This window comes from Sus scrofa, chromosome 1 (genome assembly GCF_054392235.1).
Source record: "Sus scrofa isolate SSC_HxYL_T2T_F1_AM1 chromosome 1, Sscrofa_HxYL_maternal_Yorkshire_Landrace_v2.0, whole genome shotgun sequence".
NCBI lineage: Eukaryota > Metazoa > Chordata > Mammalia > Artiodactyla > Suidae > Sus > Sus scrofa.
The window spans coordinates 204512234-204537286 of record NC_139383.1 but is presented as its reverse complement, the minus strand read 5'-3'; the positions used below and the strand labels follow the sequence as shown (position 1 = coordinate 204537286).

General features: G+C 41.3%; 2 protein-coding genes across 3 annotated transcripts in view; one reads left to right on the top strand and one right to left on the bottom strand.

Moving 5' to 3' along the window:
* The window catches only part of ESR2 (estrogen receptor 2), a 187888-nt gene extending 175349 nt beyond the window's left edge, over positions 1 to 12539 (bottom strand). Inside the window, exon 1 of one of the 2 annotated variants that reach the window (XR_014836302.1) lies at positions 12243 to 12429. The gene's annotated coding sequence lies outside the window, so the exon portion shown is untranslated. Of the gene's footprint in view, positions 1 to 12242 lie in introns of both variants that reach the window. The other variant, XM_021081294.2, reaches the window with a different exon arrangement.
* Positions 1 to 25053, top strand: part of AGBL1 (AGBL carboxypeptidase 1) — a 1231135-nt gene that overhangs the window by 90569 nt on the left and 1115513 nt on the right. The gene's annotated exons all lie outside the window — the stretch shown is intronic.

The following is a 25053-nucleotide window of genomic DNA, read 5'->3' as shown; positions in this document are numbered from 1 at the left end:
ACCTCAATGACGCCAAAGTTTAAAATGAGAGAATCCAGGAAATAGAATAGAGAACAAAATGAAAGGGCAAAAACAACAAAATTCTCATTTTACTAAAGATCAATAGGTATCATAGATAGTTGAGAGAACAAGAAGAGGGGATCAAAATGGCAGAGGAGTAGGATGCAGCAGTCACCTTCTTGCACAAACACATTAAAAAATAATCATCTACATTAGAACAATTCACACAGAACATCTACTGAACACTGAGAGAAGAGCTGAGACTTCCAAAAAGGGCATGAAACCCTCCACATGACTGGGTAGAACAAAGGGGAGAAAAAAGAGAAAGAGAGAAGATAAAAAGAGGAATCAGGATGGGACCAGCACTCCTGAGAGGGAGCTGTGAAAGAAGAAAAAAAATCTGCATCCTGGGAGGCCACTTAACTGATGGTGAGATCAACCAGGTTGGAGTATGAGCCTTAAAGCCTCAGATAAAATCACAGCAGCTGGTGTGAAGAGGGGAAAGCAGAGAGAGAGCTGCACAGACCATAAGTACCACTGCCTGAAGCACTCCCGCCCAATACACATGGGCAGGGGATTGACACTTCAGACTTGACTTTGGAGGGCAGTTCCAAGGAAAGGAGTAGGATTGGCTGTGTGGAGACAGGCTGAAGGGGCTAAGGAGCAGTGTGCCACTGCTGAGGGAGTGCAGGAAGAGGTCTGGGCCTACCAGAGAAGCAAGGCAACATTCTTGGAGACTGTGAGAGGAGAGGGGTCAGGACTGTCATAGAAACTGCCTTCTCTGTGTACATGTGGGCTCTTGGGCAGTAGGGCACCTCTTGTGTGGGCTATGGTGGCAGGTACAAACTGTGGAAACCATCTCAGACTAGAGAGGTGGTCATGGCACATGACCACCATGGTCAGGCACTGCTTGCAGCTCCAGGTAGCTCAGGGGTTGGAGCAGAGGAAGGCCCTGCAACCGAGTGCCACCTGCTGCCCTCACCTCCCTGGGAACACATATGCCCTTTCATTGCCAAGGCCAAGGGCTCTGGGCACCACCTCCACCTCCCTGAGGGTCACTGCCACTGCCCAGGGCCCTGCACAAGGAGTAGCCTGCTGCCCCCATCTCCTCATGGGACCCCCACCACTGCCAAGGGCCCGGTGATTAGGTGCTGACTCCAGGTGCAACCCATTGTCCCTACCTCCCTGAAATCATGTGCAGGCCATATATCTTCACACCCTCTATCAAGGAGATAATGACCTGCACACACTGAGGAAAGAGACAGCATCCAAACAAAAAGCAGCCCTCATGCCAGAAAAAAAAAGTAGCCCTTACAAACTACCCAAGGATGCTCCCACATATAAATAGCACTTGAAAACTACAATAGATAATTATTTTCACCAAATTCATATAGTAAGAAAATATAAGCAAAATTAAAAAGCACAGGAAACATTCCCAGTGAAAAGAGCAAGATAATTCCCCTGAAGGATCAAACAATGAAACAGACCTTTACAGTCTAACAGGCATAGAGTTCAAAAAGGAGGTAATGAAAATACTTAAGGAATTAAGAATTGATATCAAGAGTAACATAGATTACTTTGAAAAGGAACTAGAAACTATGAGGTGGAGCCAAGTAAAATTAGAAAATTCATTTGCAGATTTAAAGGCATTGAACAGCAGAATGAATAATGCAGAGGAACTAATAAGTGACTTGGAAGTTAAAATAATAGAAACCACCCAATCAGGACAACAGACAGAAAGCCAAATGAAAAGAAACCAAAACAAAACCAAAAAAAAATCAAAGAAAGAAGACAATTTAAGAGATCTATAGGATAATATAAAGCATGTCAATCTAGGCATAATAGAGATTCCAAAAGGAGAAGAAGAGGGAGATTGAAAATGCATTTGAAGAAATTATGGTTGAAAACTTTCCAAATCTAAAGAAGGGAACAGATATCCAGATTCAGGAAGCACAGAGGACCCCAAACAGTTGAACCCAAACAGACCTACACCAAGACATAATAAAAATGGCAAAATTTAAAAATGAGGAGATGATTCTAAAGGCAGGAAGAGAAAAACAGTTAGTTATAAGGGAATCTTCATAAAGCTATCTGCTGACTTCTCTACAGAAATGCTATAGGCCAGAAGAGAGTGGCAAGATCTATTTAAAATTCTAAAAGGGAAAGACTTGAAACCCAGAATACCCTACCCAGCAAGATTATCATTAAAATAGAAGGAGAAATAAAGAATTTCTCAAACCAAACTAGAAGAATATAGCAATATTAAACCTATCCTAAAAGAAACATTTAAAGTTCTCTAAGTAGAAAAGAGTAAGAAGGTATAGCATGGAGGAACTCAAAATTGGAAAGTAATTACTTAACCCAGTGTATAGATCAAAAAGAAAAAAACAAAACCAAAAAACTTATTTGTGAAAACAATGATAAACACAAGGAATAGCTAAAGGATAAACATGAAGATGTAAAAATGGATATCAAAATCATAAAATTTGGGGAAGGAGGGCAAGAAAATCTAGACTCTTTTTTAAAGAATGTGTTTGACCCTATATGACTATTTGTCTAAAGTAAGCAGACATAGGAAGGAGTTAACATACTTGAAAAACAGGGCAACCACAAATCAAAACCAAACAACGGATTTACAAAAACCAAAAATAAGAGGATACAAGCAGAAAAAGAAATCATCCAACCCAAAGAAAGAAAGAAAGAAGGAAAAAGGAACAAAGGAGAAACAGAGTCAACTGGAAAACTAGGTTTAAAATAGACTGAGTGCTCCAATCAAAAGACATAGAGTGGAATTCTGGATTAAAAAAAAAAAGCCTATAATATGCTGCCTACAAGAGACCCATCTTAGGGAAAGGATACTTATAAATTGAAAGTGAGGGAATGGAAAAAAGATATTTCATGCTAATGGAAATGACAGGAAAGCAGGAGTCACAATACTCATATAAGACAAAATAGGCTTTAAAACAAAGGCCATAGGAGTTCCCGTCACAGCTCTGAAGGTTTAATCCCTGGCCCTGCTCAGTGGGTTAAGGATCTGGTGTTGCTGTGAGTTGTGGTGTAGATTGAAAATGCAGCATGGATCCCATGTTGCTATGTTATACACTGGCAGCTGCAGCTCTAATTCAACCCCTAGCATGGGAATTCCATATGCTGCATCTGTGGCTCTTAAAAAAAAGGCCATAAAAAGGAAGAAGGACACTATTTACTGGTAAAAGGATTAATTCAAGAATAGGATATTACACTGATCAAAACACATGCCTCTAATATAGGAGGCACCCAAATACACAAAACAAATACTAACAGACACAAAAGGAGAAATTGATGGGAATACAATAATAGTATGAGAATTTAACACCCCACCCACATCAATGGACAGATCCTCTAGAAAGAAAATCAATAAAGCAACAGAGATTCTAAGTGACATTAATAGAACAATTAGACTTAATTGATATTTTCAGGACATTACATCCAAAAAACCCAGAATATACATTCTTTTCAAGTGCGTGTGAAACATTCCATAGGATTGACAACATACTAAGGCGGAAAACCAACCTCAAAAAATTTAAGAATATAGAGGAGTTCTGTCATGGCTCAGTGGAAATGTATCTGACTAGGAACCATGAGGTTTCAGGTTTGATCCCTGGCCTTGCTCAGTGGGTTAAGGATTCAGCATTGCTGTGAGCTCTGGTGTAGGTTGCAGATGTGGCTTGGATCCCATGTTTCTATGGCTCTGGTGTAGGCTGGCAGCTGCAGCTCCAATTGGACCCCTAGCCTGGGAACCTCCATATGCCACAGTTGTGGCCCTAAAAAGACAAAAAAAATTAAGAGTATAGAAATTATTTCAAGAATCTTTTCTGACTACAATGGCATAAAACTAGAAATCAACCACAGGAAAAGAAATGAGGGAAAAAAACAACTACATGGAGACTAAACAACATGCTACTAAAAAAGCAGTGGGTCAATGAGGAAATAAAAAGGGAAATTAAAAAATACCTTGAGAAAAACAACAATGAAAACACAACCATACAGTAACTATGGAATGCCACAAAAGCAGTTCCTAGAGGGAAGACCATAGCTATACAGGCCTTCTTCAAAAAAGAAGAAAAATCTCAAATCAACGACCTAAGCTGCCAGCTAAAAGAATTAGAATAAGAAGAAAAAACAAAAACCTAAAGTCAGCAAAAGAAAGGAAGTCATAAAGATCAAAGAGGAAATCAATAAAATAGAGATAAATAGAAAAAAAATGAGTCAAACCAAGAGCTTGTCCTTTGAAAGGGTAAAGAAAATTGGAAAACCTCTGGCTCGACTCACCATGAAGAGAGACAGAACCTAAATAAAGAAATTAAGAAATGAAAAGGGACAAACCTCAACTGATACTGTAGAAATACAAAAAAACCCAAAAAAACAAAAGAGGAGTTCTCATCATGGTTCAGTGGTTAATGAATCTGACTAGCATCCATGAGGACATAGGTTTGATCCCTGGCCTTGCTCAGTGGGTTAAGGATCTGGCGTTGCCCTGAGCTCTGGTGTGGGTTGCAGACACAGCTTGGATCCCATGTTGCTGTGGCTGTTGCGTAGGCTGGTGGCTACAGATGCCAATTGGACACCTAGCCTGGGAACCTCCATATGCCATGGATGCAGTGCTAAAAATATTAAGAGAGAGAGAGAATAGTATGAACAAATATATGCCAACAAATTAGACAACCTAGAATAAATGGAAAATTTTCTAGGAGTATTCAGCCCACTAAAATTGAAGTAAGAAGAAATAAATTGAACAGACTCATTTTATCACTAGAAACAAAAATAAACAGACTGATTACTAGAAACTAGTGATAAAAACACTCTTTACAAACAAAAGTTCAGGACCAGATGGCTTTATAGGCAAATTCTACCAAAAATACAAAGAAGAACTTATATGCATTTTCTAAAAGTTTGAAGAAGGAGGAATAATCCAAAGACATTCAATGAGGTCATCATCACACTAATACCAAAACTAAAGATACTACCAAAAAGGAAAATTATAGGCCAATATCTTTGATGAATATAGACAGAAAAATTCTCAACAAAATTTTAGCCAACCAAATCCAACAACACATAAAAAAGATCATGCACCATGACCAAGTGGGATTCCTCCCAAGTTCACAAGGATGGTTCAACATATGCAAAATCAATGTAATATACCACATTAACAAAAGAAAAGTCAAAACCAAATTATCTACTCAATAGGTGCAGAAAAAGCATTTGACAAAATCCAACATCCATTCGTGATAAAAGCACTTACTAAAGTGGATATAGAGGGAACATATTTCAACATAATAAAAGTCATTTATGACAAATCCACAGAGAATGTAATACTCAACAGTGAGTGAGTGAAAGTATTTCCACTCAAATCTGGAACAAGACAAGGATGCCCACTCTCACCAATTCTATTCAACATAGTATTGGAAATACTATGGAAATTGGAAGACAGGAGGTATAATTGTCACTCTATGCAGATGACATGCTACACATAGTATCATTTCTATATATAATAGAAAATCCCTAAAAAATAAATGTAAAACTAAATTAAAAAAAGAAAACCCTAAGGACTCAACATGAAAACTGCTCAAACTGATGACCAAACTTAACACAGTAGCAAGATACAAGATTAACATTCAGAAATCGGTTGCATTTTTATATGATGAAATATTTTAGAAAGAATATAAAAAAGCCATAACTTTTAGAATCACACCCCCAAAATTAGATACCTGGAATAAACCTGACCTAGGAGGAGAAAGACTTATACACCGAGAACTATAAAACATTAATCAAAGAAGTTAAAGAGGATTTAAAAAAAAGGAAAAATATTCCATACTCTTGGATTAATATTGAATTAATATTAATTCAATATTAATTAGAATTAATATTGTTAAAATGGCCATAATACCCAAAGCAATCTACAGATCTAATGCAATCCATATCAAATTACTCATGACATTTTTCACAGAACTAGAACAAATGATCCAAAAATTTATAGGGAACTACAAAAGACACAGAATTACCAAAGAAATCCTAGGGGAAAAAACAAAGCAGGAGGCATAACTCTCCCAGACTTCAGACAGTATTACAAAGCTACGGTAATCAGGACAGTGTGTTACTGGTACCAAAACAGACATACAGGTCAATGGAACAGAATAGAGAACCCAGAAATAAATACAGACACCTAGGTCAATTGATCTTTGACCAAGGAGGCAAGAATATAAAATGGGAAAAATATAAATTGGGAAAAAGACAGTCTTTTCAGGAAGTGATGCCGAGAAAACTGGACAGTCATGTAAATCAATGAAACTAGAATACATCTTTGCACCATTCACAAAAATAAACTCAAAATGGCTTAAAAACTCAAACAGACATGAAACCATAAAACTCCTAGAAAAGAACATAGGCAAAATGTTCTCTGACATCAACTACATGAGTGTTTTCTTAGGTCAATTTCCCCAGGCAACAGAAATACAAACAAAAATAAATAAATGGAACCTAATCAAACTGAGAAGCCTTTGTACAGCAAAGAAAACCATAAGAAAAATGAAAAGACAGCCTAGGGAATGGGAGAAAGCAGTTACAAAAGATGCAACCAACAAAAGCTTAATCTCCAAAATATAGAGACAACTCATGCAACTCAACAACAACAACAAAAAGAATGCAATCAAAAAATTCTGGCAGAAGACTTAAGTAGACATTTCTCTGAGGAAGGCATATGGATAGCCAGTAGGCATGTGAAAAAAATTGCTCAATATCAGTAGTTATTAGTGTAATGCATATCGAAAGTACTATGAGGTACCACTTCACACTGGTCAGAATGGCCCTCATTAATAAGCCAAAAAATAAATGCCGGAAAGGGTGTGGAGAAGAGGGAACTCTTCTACACTGTTGGTAGAATGTAAATTGGTACAACCACTATGGGAAACAGTATGGAGGTACCTCAGAAAACTGAATGTTGAATGTTCATATGATCCAGCAATCCTACTCCTAGGGATATATCCAGACAAAACTTTCATTGAAAAAGATACGTGCATCCCTATGTACATAGCAGCACTATTCACAATAGCCAAGATCTGGAAACAACCTAAATGTCTATCAACAGATGAATGGATTAAGAAGATGTGGTATATATACACAATGGAATACTACTCAGCCATTAAAAGGACAAAATAATGCTATTTACAGCTACATGGATGCAGGTAGAGATTCTTATACTAAGTGAAGTAAGTCAGAAAGAGACAAATACCATATGATATCATTTATATGTGAAATCGAAAATATGGAACAAATGATCCAATATACAAAACAGATACAGACTCACAGACATAGAGAACAGATTCGTAGTTGCTGAGGGGGAGGAGGAGGGAGTGGGATGGACCAAGAGTTTGGGGTTAGTAGTTGCAAACTATTATATTTAGAATGGATAAGCAATGAGGTCCTACTGCATAGCACAGGGAACTCTATCCAGTCTCTTGGGATAGAACATTATGGAAGATAATATGAGAAAAAAATGTGTATATATATATGACTGGGTCATTCTTCTATACACCAGAAATTGTCACAAAGCCACAGTCATCAAAACAGTGTGGTACTGGTACCAAAACAGACAGACAGACCAATGGAACAGAATAGAGAATCCGGAAATAAACCCTGACACCCATGGTCAATTAATCTTTGACAAGGGAGGCAAGAACATAAAATGGGAAAAAGAACGTCTATTCAGCAAGCATTGCTGGGAAACCTGGACAGCTGCATGCAAAGCAATGAAACTAGAACACACCCTCACACCATGCACAAAAACAAACTCAAATGGCTGAAAGACTTAAATATACGACAGGACACCATCAAACTCCTAGAAGAAAACATAGGCAAAATACTCTCTGACATCAACATTATGAATATTTTCTCAGGTCAGTCACCCAAAGCAATAGAAATAAGAGCAAAAATAAACCCATGGGACCTCATCAAACTGAAAAGCTTTTGCACACCAAAGGAAACCAAAAATAAAACAAAAAGACAACTTACAGAATGGGAGAAAATAGTTTCAAATGATGCAACCGACAAGGGCTTAATCTCTAGAATATATAAACAACTTATACAACCCAACAGCAAAAAAGCCAATCAATCAATGGAAAAATGGGCAAAAGACCTGAATAGACATTTCTCCAAAGAAGATATACAGATGGCCAACAAACACATGAAAAAATGCTCAACGTCGCTGATTATAAGAGAAATGCAAATCAAAACTACCATGAGATACCACCTCACACCAGTCAGAATGGCCATCATTAATAAGTCCACAAATAACAAGTGCTGGAGGGGCTGTGGAGAAAAGGGAACCCTCCTGCACTGTTGGTGGGAATGTAAACTGGTACAGCCACTATGGAGAACAGTTTGGAGATACCTTAGAAATCTATACATAGAACTTCCTTATGACCCCGCAATCCCACTCTTGGGCATCTATCCGGACAAAGCTCTACTTAAGAGAGACACATGCACCCGCATGTTCATTGCAGCACTATTCACAATAGCCAGGACATGGAAACAACCCAAATGTCCATCGACAGATGATTGGATTTGGAAGATGTGATACAATGGAATACTACTCAGCCATAAAAAAGAATGACATCATGCCATTTGCAGGGAATCTCATCCTGAGTGAAATGAGCCAGGAAGACAAAGAAAAATGCCATATGATATCACTTATAACTGGAATCTAATATCCAGCACAAATGAACATCTCCTCAGAAAAGAAAATCATGGACTTGGAGAAGAGACTTGTGGCTGCCTGATGGGAGGGGGAGGAAGTGGGAGGGATTGGGAGCTTGGGCTTATCAGACACAACTTAGAATAGATTTACAAGGAGATCCTGCTGAATAGCATTGAGAACTATGTCTAGATACTCATGTTGCAACAGAAGAAAGGGTGGGGGAAAAAATGTAATTGTAATGTATACATGTAAGGATAACCTGACCCCCTTGCTGTACAGTGGGAAAAAAATATTAAAAAAAAGAAATTGCCACAGCACTGTAAATCAACAAAAAATTAAATAGGACCTGTGTAGAGCACAGGAATATTTACTCAATACTGTGTAATAACTTATATGGGAAAAGAATCTGAAAAGGAATGGATATATCTCTACTGATTCACTTTGCTGTATGCCTGAAAAGAATACAACTTTGTAAGTCAACTAAATTTCAATAAAATTAAAAAAAAAAAAGAAGACATGGGTTCTGGGACTCATGACCCCTGTAAGGAAGACACCCAACAGGAAAGCCTCTTGATAGAGTGAAGTTGGGGAAAACTAGTGGCTGTACAGATGCTCTGGAAACTGGGCACAATATCCCGGATTGCTCTGCTGTCCAGGGCTCTTCCCCCCCAACCCCACTGGGGCATGTTGCCTGGCTGAGGAGAGTACCAAAGTGTGGCAAGGAAGCCAGAGAGAGTGGGAGGTGGAACAGGAAAAGAGGTGAAGGGTCCACTGGGCTCAGAGGGGCTGAATGGGAGCAGAATGTGGGAGAACCATCCACAGCCTCCAGCATGCTCTCAGGAGGATGTGCCCAGCCAGGGCTCAGTGAAGGGGTCCTCCAGCATCCTCGTGGGTGGGGGAGTTGGAATTGACGCTGGCCCAGAGGAGACCTGTGTGAGTGCTTTCAATCTCCAGGAAGCTGCTGGCTGGCTGCCAAATGTGAATATGCTAGAAGAAGAGCCTCTGTCCCAGCTGCTTCCTACTTGCCACAGTTTGTGGGAGAAGAAATCATGGCACTGGGGTTACTGCTCCTGTGATCTGTGATTCCACTTGGGGTCTACCTGGAGCAGGCTTAAAGGCTGTGTACTCAGAGTGTCATTCCCCAGAGAAAGGTCATGGGGATATTGAAGGTCAAGGGCAGACTGGTTACATAGAACTCTCCCATTGTTTGCTCTGAGGAAGAGAATATTCCTGTCTCACAGATGATACAACCTAGGCTCAGAGATATCAAGTGACTTGTCCAAGGTTACACAGCTATAGGAATTTCAACTGAGTCTGGATGAAACCTAAGTCTGGGCTATTTTTTTTTCCTGGACACAGCCCAGCATTGGCATCTCTCAGACCCACAGGTTTGGATTCTGTTTCTTAGGCTCTATCTTCATGGATATAGACCACTCACAGAGTGAACACAGATTCATTTCCTCCATTGTCATGGCCTGTTCTGGGGAACCCTTGGACTGTGTCCCCATGTGGTTTCTAGGAACTGAGCTCCTCAGCCCTGGGCAGAGGAGATTCAATGAAATACACATTATGTAGCGATGTGGTCCATCTGCCCATCTGTCCATGACTGTGGATCGAGGTCACATTTACAATGATGCCCAAATGATGAAGCTCCAGGCTACTTATCTCCCCCCAAAAGAACTTAGCCTCCCCTGGTCCCCTGACTCATCCAAGTTCCTCCAGTCATTTTGGGGAGATCTCAAAGGGAACCTACACACGTCCAGTGTGTTGGGGGCACCTCCACTCAGCACTCACCCCTTTTTCCTTGACTGTTCCAGTTTCCCAGCCTTCCTGCTGTGAATTTTTAACCATGTTACTAATAGAATCACATTATTATTAACCATGACAGTGGACTGTCTGAAGAGTGATCTTTGTGCCATTGTCTGTGCCAGTGGGGCCTGTCCAGTGCCCAGAAGACCCTTGTTCATTCGCAGAACCTCCCAATGGCTCTGATGAATTGACTTGGAGCTCCCACTTCAAAGGTCTCAACTCCTCTCCAGAGGCTAGGTGGGCACAGGTGCTTTGCCATTCTCCCTTGAACCTCCCACCTCCTGATAGCATCTGGTTACAACCACACTGCTTCCTTTCCCTGGCAGATCAGGGGATGCAAAGAACTCTTAGTGGACACATTACTAACGTCTACACAAGTCTCCAGAGTTTGTTTTTCTTATGGCCACACCTGTGCCATATGGAAATTCCCAGGCCAGGGATTGAATCTGAGCCACAGCTGAGATCTATCCCATACCTGCAGCCGCACCAGATCTTTAATCCTCTGTGCTGAGCATCGAACCCAGCCCTGCAATAACTTGAGCCACTGCAGTCAGATTCTTAACCCACTGCACCACACCAAGAACTTCTTCAGAGTTTTTTAAATTGCACATTCCTATCAGTACCTCTAAAAGTCTTATATCCCTACTAGATGCAAATCTGTTTACTCATATCATATATACACGTGGCACTGAACTTATATATAATGTGCATTAAACTATGCACAAAATAAAAGTGCACAAGGATTTTTTTCATCAATTAGAAACATTTGTTTATTTATGTATTACATCCATGAAACCATATGTTAAAATAGGAATGTAAAGGAAAGGTGTGGGATAAATATGAGAATTTCTTTACTTCCTCCCCTCCAGTGTGTCTGCTCCCCTCCACATCCCATTTTAGAGATGACAACCCCTGTCCCCACCAGCACACTTACTAGATGTCATTTCACACACATGATTCACTCAAGCTGCATGGCTGCCCCAGGCGGTATGTGTTTCTCCCTCTGTTTTGTACATCGGATTGGGAGACAGGCTCATAGAGGGGGCCCCTGTCATGAGGTTTTGAGCCTGGGGTTGACTCCTGCTCAGGCTGCTAGAAAAAAACACCTTGGATCGGGCAGCTTGAACAACAGATATTTATTTCCCACAGTTGCAGAGGCTGCATGTCCAAGATCAAGCTGCCAGCACTGCCAGTTTCTCCTGAGGCCATTCTCCCACTATGTCCTTACATGATCTTTCCTCTGTGTTTGTGCATCACAGGTTTTCCCCTCCTCTCTCATCAGGACATAAATATGGTCAGGTGAGGGCCCCACCCTCATGACCTCATTTAACCCTATTACCTGTTTAAAGGACTGTCTGTCTCCAAGTACTGTCACCGTCTAAGGTCCCAGGGTTAGGGCTTCACTGTGTGAATATGGGGGACAATTCAGTACAAAACAAGCCCCAAGCCTGTGCTCTTTGGGGTACTGGGCTTCTCTGCTTGACTGGTCTGGGGGTGTTACCTGGGAGCACTCACCTGGAAGGTCACCTTGTTATGGCCTCCCAGGAGACAGCTTCAGCAGCATCTCCATGCTCCCATGGGGAGCCCCTTCATGCCTGCTACCAGCATCTTGCTCAACCAATCCCTTTGCCCACAATTCCCTACCCTCTGCTCTCAACAGCCCCCTTGCCCTCCCCCCCACCTCTACCCATCAAAGTCCTACCTGTTCTTCCTTCCAGCAGACTCAAACACTACCTCCTCCATGAAGCTGTTCACAGAGAAGCAGGCTGAACCCTGCATGGGGCTGCCCAGCTGAGAGGGTGAGGAGATGGTGTGCTCAAAGCCAGCTTGCTCTTTGTTTCCCAAGCCTAGAGCCTGTTACCCAGTCCACGCTTGGACCAGTTGCCGCACAACAGGCCAATAAACCGAGAGATGAGTTGCTGGGACAAGGAATCATGACTTTATGCGAAAACGAGCTGGCTGCGAAGATAGCACATTAATATCCCAAAAAACCATCTTCGCTCTATTAGCAATCAGGCTCTTTTTATACTAAAGGGGGCAGGGCGGGGCTTGGGGAGGAAGTCTGGGTTCTGACCAGACTCTGGAGGGGAAAGAGGGGTGTGTTAATCTTGCCTGCAGCCAATCAGGATGGGGCCTGCTCAGGATGTTTCCTGTGAGTGCAACAAACGTATTTTAGCTTAATATGTCTTACCTGGGAAGCAGGGTTCCCAGAGATGGGCCATTATGTATAATTTACCCTTATAGGTAACATCCCTTTAGTGATTAACTTGTAATAGAACACAGTTTCTTCCCTATCATAGGCCCAGGCACTGAGTCTGTCAAGGTGGACTTCTTCCAATTTGCACAGACTCCCAATGGTATCATAGCTACTATTTTTTTTTTTTTTTGCCCTTGGACCATCTTCCTGTGTAGAAGCTGAGTCTGAGTGTGCAGGGGTTCTGTCTTATTTCTCTGAGTCTTTTCATAGTATCCAGTACTTCATCATTCATTCACTCAGTCCCTCGCTCCCTCACTCACTCCAGACTCAGTGGTATAAATTCAAGTTTGTTGAATGAATGTGTGAGTGAAATATTCCCTTTGCCTGGGAGGCATGTTCTTCCCTGTAGAGCTGGCCTGGGGGTGTGTGGCCAGGAAGCATCAGCAGTGAGTGATACCTGACACGTCCATGGGTTCCTGCAGCCTCTTCATGACTGCCTGGTGCTCTTTTTCCCAAAGTCCATCTGCCCTCCTTCTCCAGGGGCATTCCCCACCCCCCCTCCACATGCCCCTCCCACATCCTAGGATTGCTGTTCCAGCAGGTGATGTAGATAGAGCCCATACATTCCCATGTTCCCTCAAAGGGTGAGAGGAGGCCCTCAAAGAAACGAAACAGACAGGGAGATGGACCTCAGTCCTGGGGTAGGATCCTAGCTCTGAGCAGATGCCCCCTAAGCTTTGCTTGGAGTTACTAGAAATTAACCACAGCTGATAACTTCTGGGAGCGTGAGGGAGAGGCAGAGAGAGAAAGGGACGGAGGGAGAAATGCACTCCAAGTTAAGAGAATTGTGTCAGAGCACCCCCTAAAAAATAAATAAACACCACACCAGTCAGGAAATTGATTTTGTTCAAGCTATTGCAATAGGTAGTGTACCCAAGATCCAAAGATTCAAGAGTCTTGTGGGGCAGAGTAGGAATTCCCTTAGGAGTTCCTGCTGTGGCGCAATGGTGTCAGTGGCATTTCTGTAACGCTGGGAGGCAGGTTCAATCCCCTGCTGGGCACAGTGGGTTAAGAATCTGGCATTGCCACAGCTGCAGTGTGGGTTGCAACTGGGGCTTAGATCTGATCCCTAGCCCAGAAACTCCATATGCCGGAGGATGGCCAAAAAAGGAAAAAAGAAAAAAAAAATCCTTAAACTTGTCTAGGGAGGAGCAGACAAGTTATCAGTGGGGTGACTGTGATCAGGAAGCATCTCAGGCAGCTGGAAAGGAAATGTTCATGTCTAGCTAGTTTCAGGGGCACCCACAGGGTATGCAATCACTTGTGAGACACACTTATGTGATTGGTTTCACCACAGGTAATTAGGGGGTGCGTCGGTGAGTCATGAGAGAGAGTGAACAGCAAGTCTTAGCTAAGTCACATGGGAAACATGATCCTTTGCAGAGCTGTTTCCCAGGAGGCAGAAGGGTGGGAGGGCTTTGGAACACACCAGTTTTGGGTGGGAGGAATTTCTTCACCGTCTTTGTTTTCTGGAAGAACAAGGTTTGGGACAGTTCAACATCATCAAATTCTCCCAGTGACCTTGCCTGATGGGTGTTATCAGATTAACTATATAACCTTCTGCTAGGATTAAATACAATGTCCTGGTCTCTGCTCAGAAGCACTGGGAAATCACTCCTAACTGGGAAGAAGGGTGGGAAAGCTCAGGTCTCAAGACGCTGATGCTCTGAGGGATTCTTCTCTTGTGCTTCTGAGGAGAGGGTGCTGGGGGGGGGGGTCTGTGTGGTGTTGGAGACAGGGCGGGAGGGTGTTATTAGGAGCAGGTTATGAAAGAGGGCATTTGCAGAAACGATGGCTCAGCTTGACTTATCTGCACATTTGTTTGACTGTTCCATCGACTTCACACTCTGCTGACTCTTCTTTCATTAGCAAATCATTTTACCAAGAAGTGGAATGAAATTTCTGTGCAGTGCAAGGAATCTTTCTTTTTTCTTTTTTTGCCAAAGGAACTGTAAAAAAATTAATAATGAAAATAGAGTTGAGGAGTTCCCATCGTGGTGCAGCAGAAATGAATCTGACTAGGAACCATAAGGTTGCGGGTTCAATCCCTGGCCTTGCTCAGTGGGTTGAGGATCCATCGTTGCTGTGACCTGTGGTATAGGTCGCAGTTGCAGCTCGGATCTGGTGTTGCTGTGGCTGTGGCATAGGCTGGCGACTACAGCTCTGATTAGACCCCTAGCCTGCGAACATCCATATGCTGCAGGTGTGGCTCTAAAAAGAAAAAAAGACAAAAAAGACAAAAAAAAATAGAGTTGAGAGACCAGAGGAGGGTAGCTCTCAGGCTTTGCAGAACCTGGTAGGAAGAAGAGAGACCCCCCTTCTTGCCTGTAGGAGCTCAGCCAATGAGAGATAGGTGCAACTCAGTCTACGCCCCTCTATAAAAGAATATTTCCTCTCCATGTTTTGCTCAGGACTTCCACATGGCTCATCATGGTGCAGACCCCCAAACTGCAATTCTCTATGGATCCTGAATAAACCCATTTTGCTGGAGAAATAATTGGCAGTCTATTTGTTTAAGGTCAATGGAGCATACACTTTTTGAGTCTTAAATCACACTTGAGAAAGTTTGGACTTGAGGGAAGATTCAAAGTGGGTTAGAAATAAGCTTATAAATGTCATTTGTCAACATGTATCCGACACCTCAGAAATGTGCACATCCTTCTACTTAGGACTTTCTTTTCTAGGGATTAATCAGATAATGTCCAAAGATGTTCATAGTAAAGGAACTACTGTATTCTTTACACTGATGAAGAATTGGAAGTTCAATAAGAGTTTGCTAAATAAATTATAGAGATATCAACATGATAAAAACATGTGACCATTCATGGCGTTCCCATTGTGGCTCAGAGGAAACGAATCTGACTAGTATCCATGAGGACGCAGGTTTGATCCCTGGCCTCCCTCAGTGGGTAAAGGATCTGGCGTTGCTGTGAGCTGTGGTGCAGGTTGAAGACGTGGATTGGATCTGGTGTTGCTGTGGCTGTGGGTAGGCTGGTGGCTACAGCTCCGATTTGACTCCTAGCCTGGGAATCTCCATATGCCGTGGGTGTGGCCTTAAAAAGACAAAAAAAAAAAAAAAAAAAAAAGTGATCATTCAAAAGAGAGCACAGAGGCATATAAACATTGTTTATACAGTGTAGGGGAAAATTTGTGCCTCAGTTGAAAATTAGGCATTGTGTGGAGTGCAGCCCCCTGGAGTAGCTGATTCTGACTCTATGGAGTTCCATGATCTTTTGGCCATTTTGTATCTCTGCAAATGATCGCAATGCAAGTAATTCTTAACAGATATGCTGATAAATTCTGTCCAGTGGAGGTTCGTTTGACTAGCCACACCCTAGTGGAAGAAATCACTTTTGTCTCCAATTGCAAATCCAAAACCGATCCCTTATCTACAGGTGTCTGCTTTCTTGACTCCTCTTCTGTAACCTCTTAAGTGCTCCCTCATTTTTTTTGACATTATGATTTTCTTTTTATTGTTAAATATACAATTATGTAAAAGGATAAGACTGTGAAGTTATTTCTCCAAGTAATGTACAAACTCTAAATACACTACAAACAGGATGAAAATAAAAATCTATGAATTTTTGAAGTTCAGCTCCTTAATATAAATATTTAATTATATTTTACTGATGGCTTAGAAGCAAAAATGGGGCCAGAAAGGCATAGGCATTTCAATAGTCCAAAACATGGTGGCAACCAGCAAAATTCATATTAGAATAAAGAACCAACACAGAATTGTAAGGAATCTATGGTTAGCTGCTGCTGCTTTTTTTTTTTTTTTTTTTTTTTTTTTGGCTGCCCCTCGAATATGGAGTTCCTGGGCAAGGGATCAGATCTGAGCCATAGTTGCAACCTAAGCGGCTACTGCAATACCAGATCCTCAAAGCACTGTGCTGGGCTGGGGATCAAACCTGTGTCCCAGAGCTCCCAAGATGCTGCTGATCCAGTTGTGCCACAGCAGGATCTCCAATTGTGAGGAATCTAATTATCCCTTCCTACAGGTGTTTTGCAATTTCATAATCATGGTCATAATCTCTATAATTATCAGTATATAAAAAATACAATGTAATAGAATTACCAAGTTACTATGTCTACAAATGAATTTCTTGGCAGAACAGATACTGACTCACAGACTTTGAAAAACTTATGGTTTCCAAATGAGACAGGTTGGGGATGGGGGGAAATACACTGGGGGTTTGGGATGGAAATGATATAAAATTGGGTTGTGATGATCATGGTACAACTATAAATGTAATAAAGTTCACTGAGTAATAAAAAAGAGAATTGCACAAGTGACAATTTTTATGGTATTCTTGGTATTTGTTCACTCAAAACTTTTAAAATGATAAACCGTCAGTCACTTCATATAAAATGTGGATGAGCCCTTTATCAATACCAGAATTTAGTGCATAATACAAATAAGAAATGTACGTGGCTGGTATCAGAATGTGTATTTCCCACTTAAATGCTTCCTTCATTAATAATGACTTGAAATCTTTAACATGTGTTCAATTTGTATATGTAGGAGAGTCATAATTTTATCTTTAAAAAATTCTTTTAACTATTGAAACTTATTTGTGAACATTGTTAAATAATAAAACAGGTTACAAACAGTATATCTTATAATGCACAGAAATAAAAAGTTCAGTGCAGTATACACCAAAATGTAGGAGTGTTTATCTCAGGATAGTTTCATGGATGAAGAATTTAGTTGTCTTCATGCTTATCTTATTTCTTAGGCTCAACATATACTACTTGTGAATTAAAATATTTAAATACCAAAGAAGCACTAATCAAAATCCTTTCTAACCAAATTCCCATGGGGCTCATATCTCCCCTCCTCCCAGTCTGGCAGGTGGAAAGTCAGGAGGTGACTTCCCTTCTAGAGGAGAATAAGGTGGCTGACTTGTAAGAAGCCCTGAAGAGCCTTTATGGCTGGGGTTTCCCTCCGGCTGCAAGCCCAGAAGCTCTGGGTTGGTCTCTTGGGTGAGGAGATGGGGGTATGGAGTGGAGGCTTCTGAGGATAATATTTGAGACTCTTAGGCTGTGGCTGCACACACAAAAATTTGAGGAAACCACTGGTTTATATAACATGGATTGATAATTTATGCCTGACTCTCCAGAAAATGCTGTTGAGAAGTAAAATTTTGCCAACCATACCAGTAAACAAAGGATGTCACAGAAATGAGATTGCAGCCACCTTTGACTCTGGTGAGCCCTGAGGGAACTCAGGAAGGAAACAAAGAATACTTGCCTTGTAGCAGCCATCAGACTGCAGCCACTCCCTTGGTGAGCCCTCAGGATGTGAAAACACAGGATGCTGGCCCCAGGTAGCAGAGATGCGTATCAAAGGAATGATTCTAGTGAGCCCAGACTTTGAATCTTCCCAAAAGGAGAAAAACACTCCATTCCTTAACTTGAGAAATCTGGTTTTCTTTGATTAACAGTAATCTTTTGTTCCTACCACCTTACTTTGTTGCAAAACTCCTATACATGCCAGCTCCCTATCCCCTCCTCTGAGTGATTTTCTCTAGTTACTAGAGATGCTGCCTCTCAGCTTAAGTCCTCAGTTTTGTCCTTTGAATAAAACACAACTCTCAATTTCTAGGTTGTGCATATTTTTTTGAGTGAACACTTCCATCAGGGGAGATGTGGATACTCTGAGCTGAGGAAGGGTCCAAGGGTCACATACTCCACTAGCCCCACAGGGAGAAGCAGGTGGGCAGACCTGGCTGGGTGGGCAGGCTCCTTGAAGATGCTGAGTGAAGTCATCAGATGCCACTACCAGGTGCTATCTCAGCCCAGGGAATACAGGTACGCAGTCCCTTTGCTGGGGTGTGGGGGATGGGGGTGGGGAGGAACGTTAGTGCCCAGAAAAGCTGCTTTGCCTTGGGAGAAACTGGTAACCCCTAATTGGGTAGTCTCTGTCAGAAATGAAGTGTGTATCTTTTGCTCTCCAACTTCTGTTCTATTTTCAGGCTAATTCATAACTAATACATGAAATAAGCGATGGGAAGGCACTTAGCACTGACACTGGCTCAGCACAGTACTTTCTTCCTCCCTCCTTTTCTTCTTCATCAGACTCTGTGGGGCCAGAAGGTAGGCGCTGACTCTCAGAGCCTTGTTCAAAGGGCTGTTTTCTGCAGGTAATTACCTGGGCAGCAGGTCACAGGAACGCTTCTGCCCTGGGGAAGAACCTGCCCAGCTCCTGGCTCCCTGCCACGCTGTCCCGAGCTTCTCGGAGCTCAAGACGCCACAAATGTGCCCTCTGGCGGCTACAGCCCCACATGTTCTCAAATGGCCAAGTCTCTGCCCTTGCAGGCAGTTTGCGGTTTTTTTCACTGCCCAGCCATCCATGTCCACCTAGTAGGATGTCCTGCTCCGGACAGAATCACTGGGCAAGACTGCAAGGTGACTTGCTAATGCCATCAAACAAGAAAGGATGTCATGTGGAGCTGGAGAGGGAGGGGAGAAGCACTTTCATATATCCTTAAAATACAACTGCGCCTCTTCCTTGTTCCTCAAAATTTTATTATGAACTTTCTAAGATACCTAAAAGTTCAAAGAATTTTACAGTGAACAAGCATATATCTATCACCCAGATTTTCCCATTAGCATTTTTTTGACTTGTTTCATTGCATACCTATCCATCACCCATCCCCTCCCCCCCATCAAAACATCTTATTTTTCTGATGCGTTGCAAAGCAGGTTGCAGATTCTTCCTTCTAAACATCTCAGTCCTGTTTGCTTTTCATTTCCCTGACAACTAGTGGGGTTGAGTGTCTTTCAATGTGCATCAAATCCATTTGCATATCTTCCTTGGAGAAAGGTCTATTCAGATGCTTTGTCCAGTTTTTAACTGAGCTATTCATCTTTTTATTGTTGAGTTATTTCTCTGTGGGTTTCAGCGAGGTGAAATTGGGCTGGCTGAATTAGTTGAACCATTTGCAGATAGGTGGATCAGAGAACACATATCCCAGAAAATCAGATTTTCTGATTTTCAAAATCAGAAGTTCAAAGTATATGCAAGGGGAGGGATAGTAGATACTCATGTCCTGGAGGAAGAAGGGACAGAATATTTGTCTGACCCTTCCCCCTCAGGCTGCCTCTCCCCTCCAAGCACAGGTCTGTGGGGGATGTAGCTAGGGCAGTGGCAGGAATTGGGAAATGTACAAACTTGCCTTGGAAGCTGAGAGCCTTGCAAAAGGAGAAGGACTGACATTCCAACTGTCTCTGGAGTTCAAAGATAGGGAGACTGGGGAGGAGGGGCTAACAGGGGGTCCTGACTAAGGCCTTGTGTAGGAAAAGATCCCAAGGGCATCAGAGTGGGAGCTCACTATGAGAGAAGTAGATGCAGTGCTGGGTGCTACCCCAGGCCCTCAGTGTCTGTGAGCAGGCTCGGGTCTGGCCCTGAACTCATGGTGGCTGTGAATCCAAACTCCTGGGTATGTCTTTGTGTTTTGGGGGAGCAATGGCAGAGCCTGTGAATGTGAACTAGGACAGTATGACCTTGAAGTTCAAGTGTGGAATACCACTCTTGCTTGGACAAATCTGGGCTAACAAGACTCTTAGCTGGAAATAGACAAGTGTACCTTATAAGTGTGCACTGGGTCAGTGTTTAAGAGGGACAGCAAGTGACCATTCAGAAGCCACCATGCCAGTGGACCAGTTGGACTCTCCTCTCCTTTCCTCTTTTCCTTTGATACCCTTTCCTCTTCTCCTTGTCCTCCTCCTCTTCTTCTGCTACAATCACCCCTTTCTTCTTTTCTCTCTCTCTCTTTCCAACTGGTATTGGGAAGTAGAATTGATCCCTTTGGGCAATTTAAGCTGGGAATAGGGAGGAAGGGGGTAAGCCTCAAGAGGAGATGTTGAAATTCCAGCTAATAGGATAGGTGGATACTTAAATGGGTCACTGGACCATTTTCAATAGAAAAATGAAAAATAAAATATAACAATTGTTCTTACCATCTGTGGAATGATCTTGACAAAAATTCAAGCCAATGATTGAATAACTTGTCCACACTATTAGTTAGGAAATGCTAATTTCTTTAGCAAAAACCCCCCAAATAGTGGGGTTTAAAATATATAGATATAGATAGATAGATATTGGTGGATATATAGAGATATAGATATATATATAGATAGATAGATGTAATACATGACAACAGTGGTACAAATAACCCAGCATGGTTAATGAAAGCATAATATTGCAAGTTTCTTACATTTTATGGGAAACCACTAAAAATGTGTGACTCAAAAACCAATAGGGGAATTAAAACAGAATAAAAAAAAATTGATTAGCCCAAAATACAGTAGAAAAGGAGGAACAGATGATCAACAAAGAGATAGGACAAATAGAAAAAAACAATATGATGGTAAACCTAAACCCCAAATATCACTATTTGTATTAAATGCAAGTGGACAGAGCAGACCAGCTGAAAGGCAGAGATTGTCAAACTGATGGAAATATAATATAGGTATTCCTACTTTTTGAAAGTTGCACCACTTTGCTTTTATAAAAGCCCTATATCAGTACATGTTTTTGCTAACTGAAATCTGAAGAGGATTTTTGCTTCAACAAAAAAAGGCAAAAAATGAAAACGTGCTCAACATTAGTTCTGTAACAAGCAGTTATAGAGGTATAATGCACCCTGAGCAATGAGAGGGGCACCATGAGCTCCTTCCCTGGAAACTACACTCAGCATCTCAGCATCAAGCCACCACAGCTTTGAACTGTGTCTGAAGCATCTGTGCTTTATCTCATTTTACCTTGTGCATCTGTAAGCAAGGTGTGTCCTAATCTTCTTTGCCTCAATTACTTCATAAAGCAAAGAACCCAGCATGGTTAATGAAATCATAATATTGCAAGTTTCTTACATTTTATGGGAAACCGCTAAAAATGTGTGACTCAAAAACCAATAGGGGAATTAAAACAGAATACCTAAAAAAAAAAAAAATTGATTAGCCTAAAATACATTTTTTCATTTTATGCCTTTCCAGCTTATAAAAGTTTTCATAGGAATGTCCTACTTTTGGATAGCAGGGAAAATCTTAATTCCTCTTCATGCTGAGTACAAGAGACACACTTTTAATATAAAGACACATATAAAAGAATTGGAAAAGATTGTGAAAACAGTAAGTATAAGAAAGCTGGAGTGACTATAATAATATTAGACAAAATAGATGTCAAAGCAAGGATTATTGCAAAAGATGACAAGGATCATTTCAAAATGATTAAAGGATGAATTCATCAGGAAATCTGTATGTGTATGTGCCTAATGACAGAGCTTCCAATGTATGAAACACAAATTGGGAAAACTGAAAGGAGAACTAGGCAGGTACACAGTGACAGGTGAAGATTTGTAACACCTCTTTCTCGGTAATTGATAGAACAACTAGACAAAAATAACTGTCATTGTGTAGAAAATTAGAACACTCAATTGCTTTGATCTCACTCATCTGAGAAAACACTATATTCAACAAGAGCAAAATATATATTTTTTTCAAATGTGCCTGGAATATTGGCCAACCTAGACCATATCCTGGGTCATAAAATAAATTTCAATAAAAGTCAGAAGACTAGGAAAAAAAATAAAAGGTCAATAGTGCAGGTTGGTGGACTGATGGTCAAGCAACTCATTGAACCACAACCTCAAAGCCAAGTGGGAGAGATGTATGTCTAGAAGGGACATGTACAAGTCATGGGTTGATCCAGGCAGCACTTTGCATAAGGGATGAATGGACGTAGAAACTGGATTTGAAATAAATCCCTCCTATTGTCCAGTCTGCCTTTCACGGTACCTGAGAATATTTGATGATTTACTTACCACTGATTTGGGAATAAAGGGAGATTAAACTGGCCTGACTCTCTAATTTCCATCTCCAGACTTTTCTGTTTTTTTTTTTTTCAGCACCTGAGAAGAATGCTAATTATTCATAATGGAATCAATCACATTGACACAATATTAAAAATATATATTTTTACTGAAGGGGCACATTGGGTCATAAAATGTGACATTCTCTATCCCTGTATATTCAGATGTGACATCTTGTAACTTCTAGCCATGGAAAGCCTGCAAAGGCTAGTAATGGTTGATAATTTCCTCTCTTTCTCCCAAATTGGAATTTTTTGCCCCAATCCCTATCTATGTCCTCATCTTTCTGTGCTTTAATCACCATCATTGTGACTGTGAAAAGTGCTTTGGGTGTTTTAATAATAAAACTGTTCAGTGTGATGGATGCCATGGAAAGTAATTCTTAAGGTTATTGGAAATTCACAGGACCAGCTCCTTAGAGTAACTGTAATGAACAATTTTATTCTGACACTTAAGCATCATATTCTGTCTTATTTTCCTTCACGTCTCTTTCTCCATCTTTGCCCTTGATATCCACACCAGAAGCAGAGTCCTCAGTTACTGTAATAATGTGGGAAAATGATAGAAGGGAAAAGTAAAAGTTCAAAGTTAATCTCCCACATGGGAATCAGCCTGTCTAGTACCAGAGAGTTTTAAAAGGTTGGAAACAAAAGGAGGGTCTGAGTGTCTAATACTTTTTTTTGTAAAAGGCTTTGGAATTTCCCTGTAGTGGGGGCAGGGTAAGCTCAGAATGTCAGCTCAGCTGTTCAACCTTGGATTTCTTTTAAAGCTACTTTCCCTTAAAGTGAGCCCACAAGAGGCTTATATTCGATTCTTTATCATTCATGGCATTGGTGTGGGAGGGGCACTTATCTCTTCCATGATCTTTCTAAGTCTTATTCAAAGTCATTTGCAGTAGCTATAATGTGACTTATGGACTATTTTTAAATGTGTATAACTGACATCATGGTGGCCAAAGAATGATTAGTGTTACCTGAATTGCTCCCTTTCCACTCAGACCGTTACAGATTGTGCAGACTCTACCACTATCGCCATGTGAACCCACACACTTCAACACTAGCTCCCTTTCAGAGGCTCCAGTGACAGACAGATAGGAGACTATCCTGTTATCACAAGGACCCCCTCCCCAACCTAATGTCTATTTAGGCAATTTCCTATTTATTGGCATATATCAAATGTACACAGGGCAAATTTTCATCATGTAAGTGAAGTATGTTGCAAATGGTACAAATTATTAAATAAACTTCTCTTACTATAATAAGAAAAAAGTAGCTTCTTTTTATTGAGTTCAGGGCCAGCTTCTTCAACTCAAATTGATAAGGTGGCATTGTCCTTATCTTAGAGATGAGAAAATGGAGAGTCAGTGAACTTAAGTGATTTGCCTAAACTTACCTAGTAAGTCATCTAGTCATCCAGATTCTTTCCACCACACCGTGCTGTCTCAAAGTGGTAAAATGAGAGTCTGTAAGTTTGTTGATTACACGAGACTATTAACCTGGCCCTTGATGAATTGAATCATTAATGCTCACCTGGCCATGCAGGCTGTGAAATGTTCCAAGTTGAGATATGAATTTGTAAGGCTCTTACTTTGCATTTGTGAATTTGATCTTCACTGATGTATCCAGTACCATTAATCTCTTTGTGACAAATACAAAGAGCCCTATTCAGTTCATGAGCTCATGCTGCCCTGAACATCATTTTGATTGTTATCTGTAGCCAGGGTTTCTTAGGTGGAACAGTGCAAAGCCATGAAGATGTGTGTGATCTGACTTAACTGCTCTGTTAATGAAGGGAATCATCCGGAGGTGCAGAGTTGTGCCTCTAAAGATTAATGGTTGTTCTTTTTTTTTTTTCTAAATTATTTTTTATTTTTATTTTTTGCTTTTTAGGGTCTCACCTGTGGGATATGAAGGTTCTCAGGCTAGGGGTCGAATCGGAGCTACAGCTGCTGGCCTACACCACAGCCACAGCAACGTCAGATCCGAGCCACCTCTACAACCTACACCACAACTCAAGGCAATGCTGGATTTTTAACCCACTGAGTGAGACCAGAGATCAAATCCACAACCTCATGGTTCCTAGTGGGATTCATTTCCGCTGCGCTACAACGGGAACTCCAATGGTTGTTCTTTCACTCCTTTTGCCACCTGCTTTAAAGCCTCACAGACTTGATTCCATTTTAGCATTTAATCTTCCATCTTTCCTCATAAAGAAAATGCAAGCCAACAGTGACTTCCCCTGACTTCTGCCCACTTTGTCTCTACCCAAGACACATCTGCATCTCCACTCATTCTTGCCTCTTTCTCTCTAGTCAAAGCAGGAGAGGTAGCGCTCCTCCTGGATGTATTAGTCAGGGTCCAGACAGGAAATGACATTCAGAT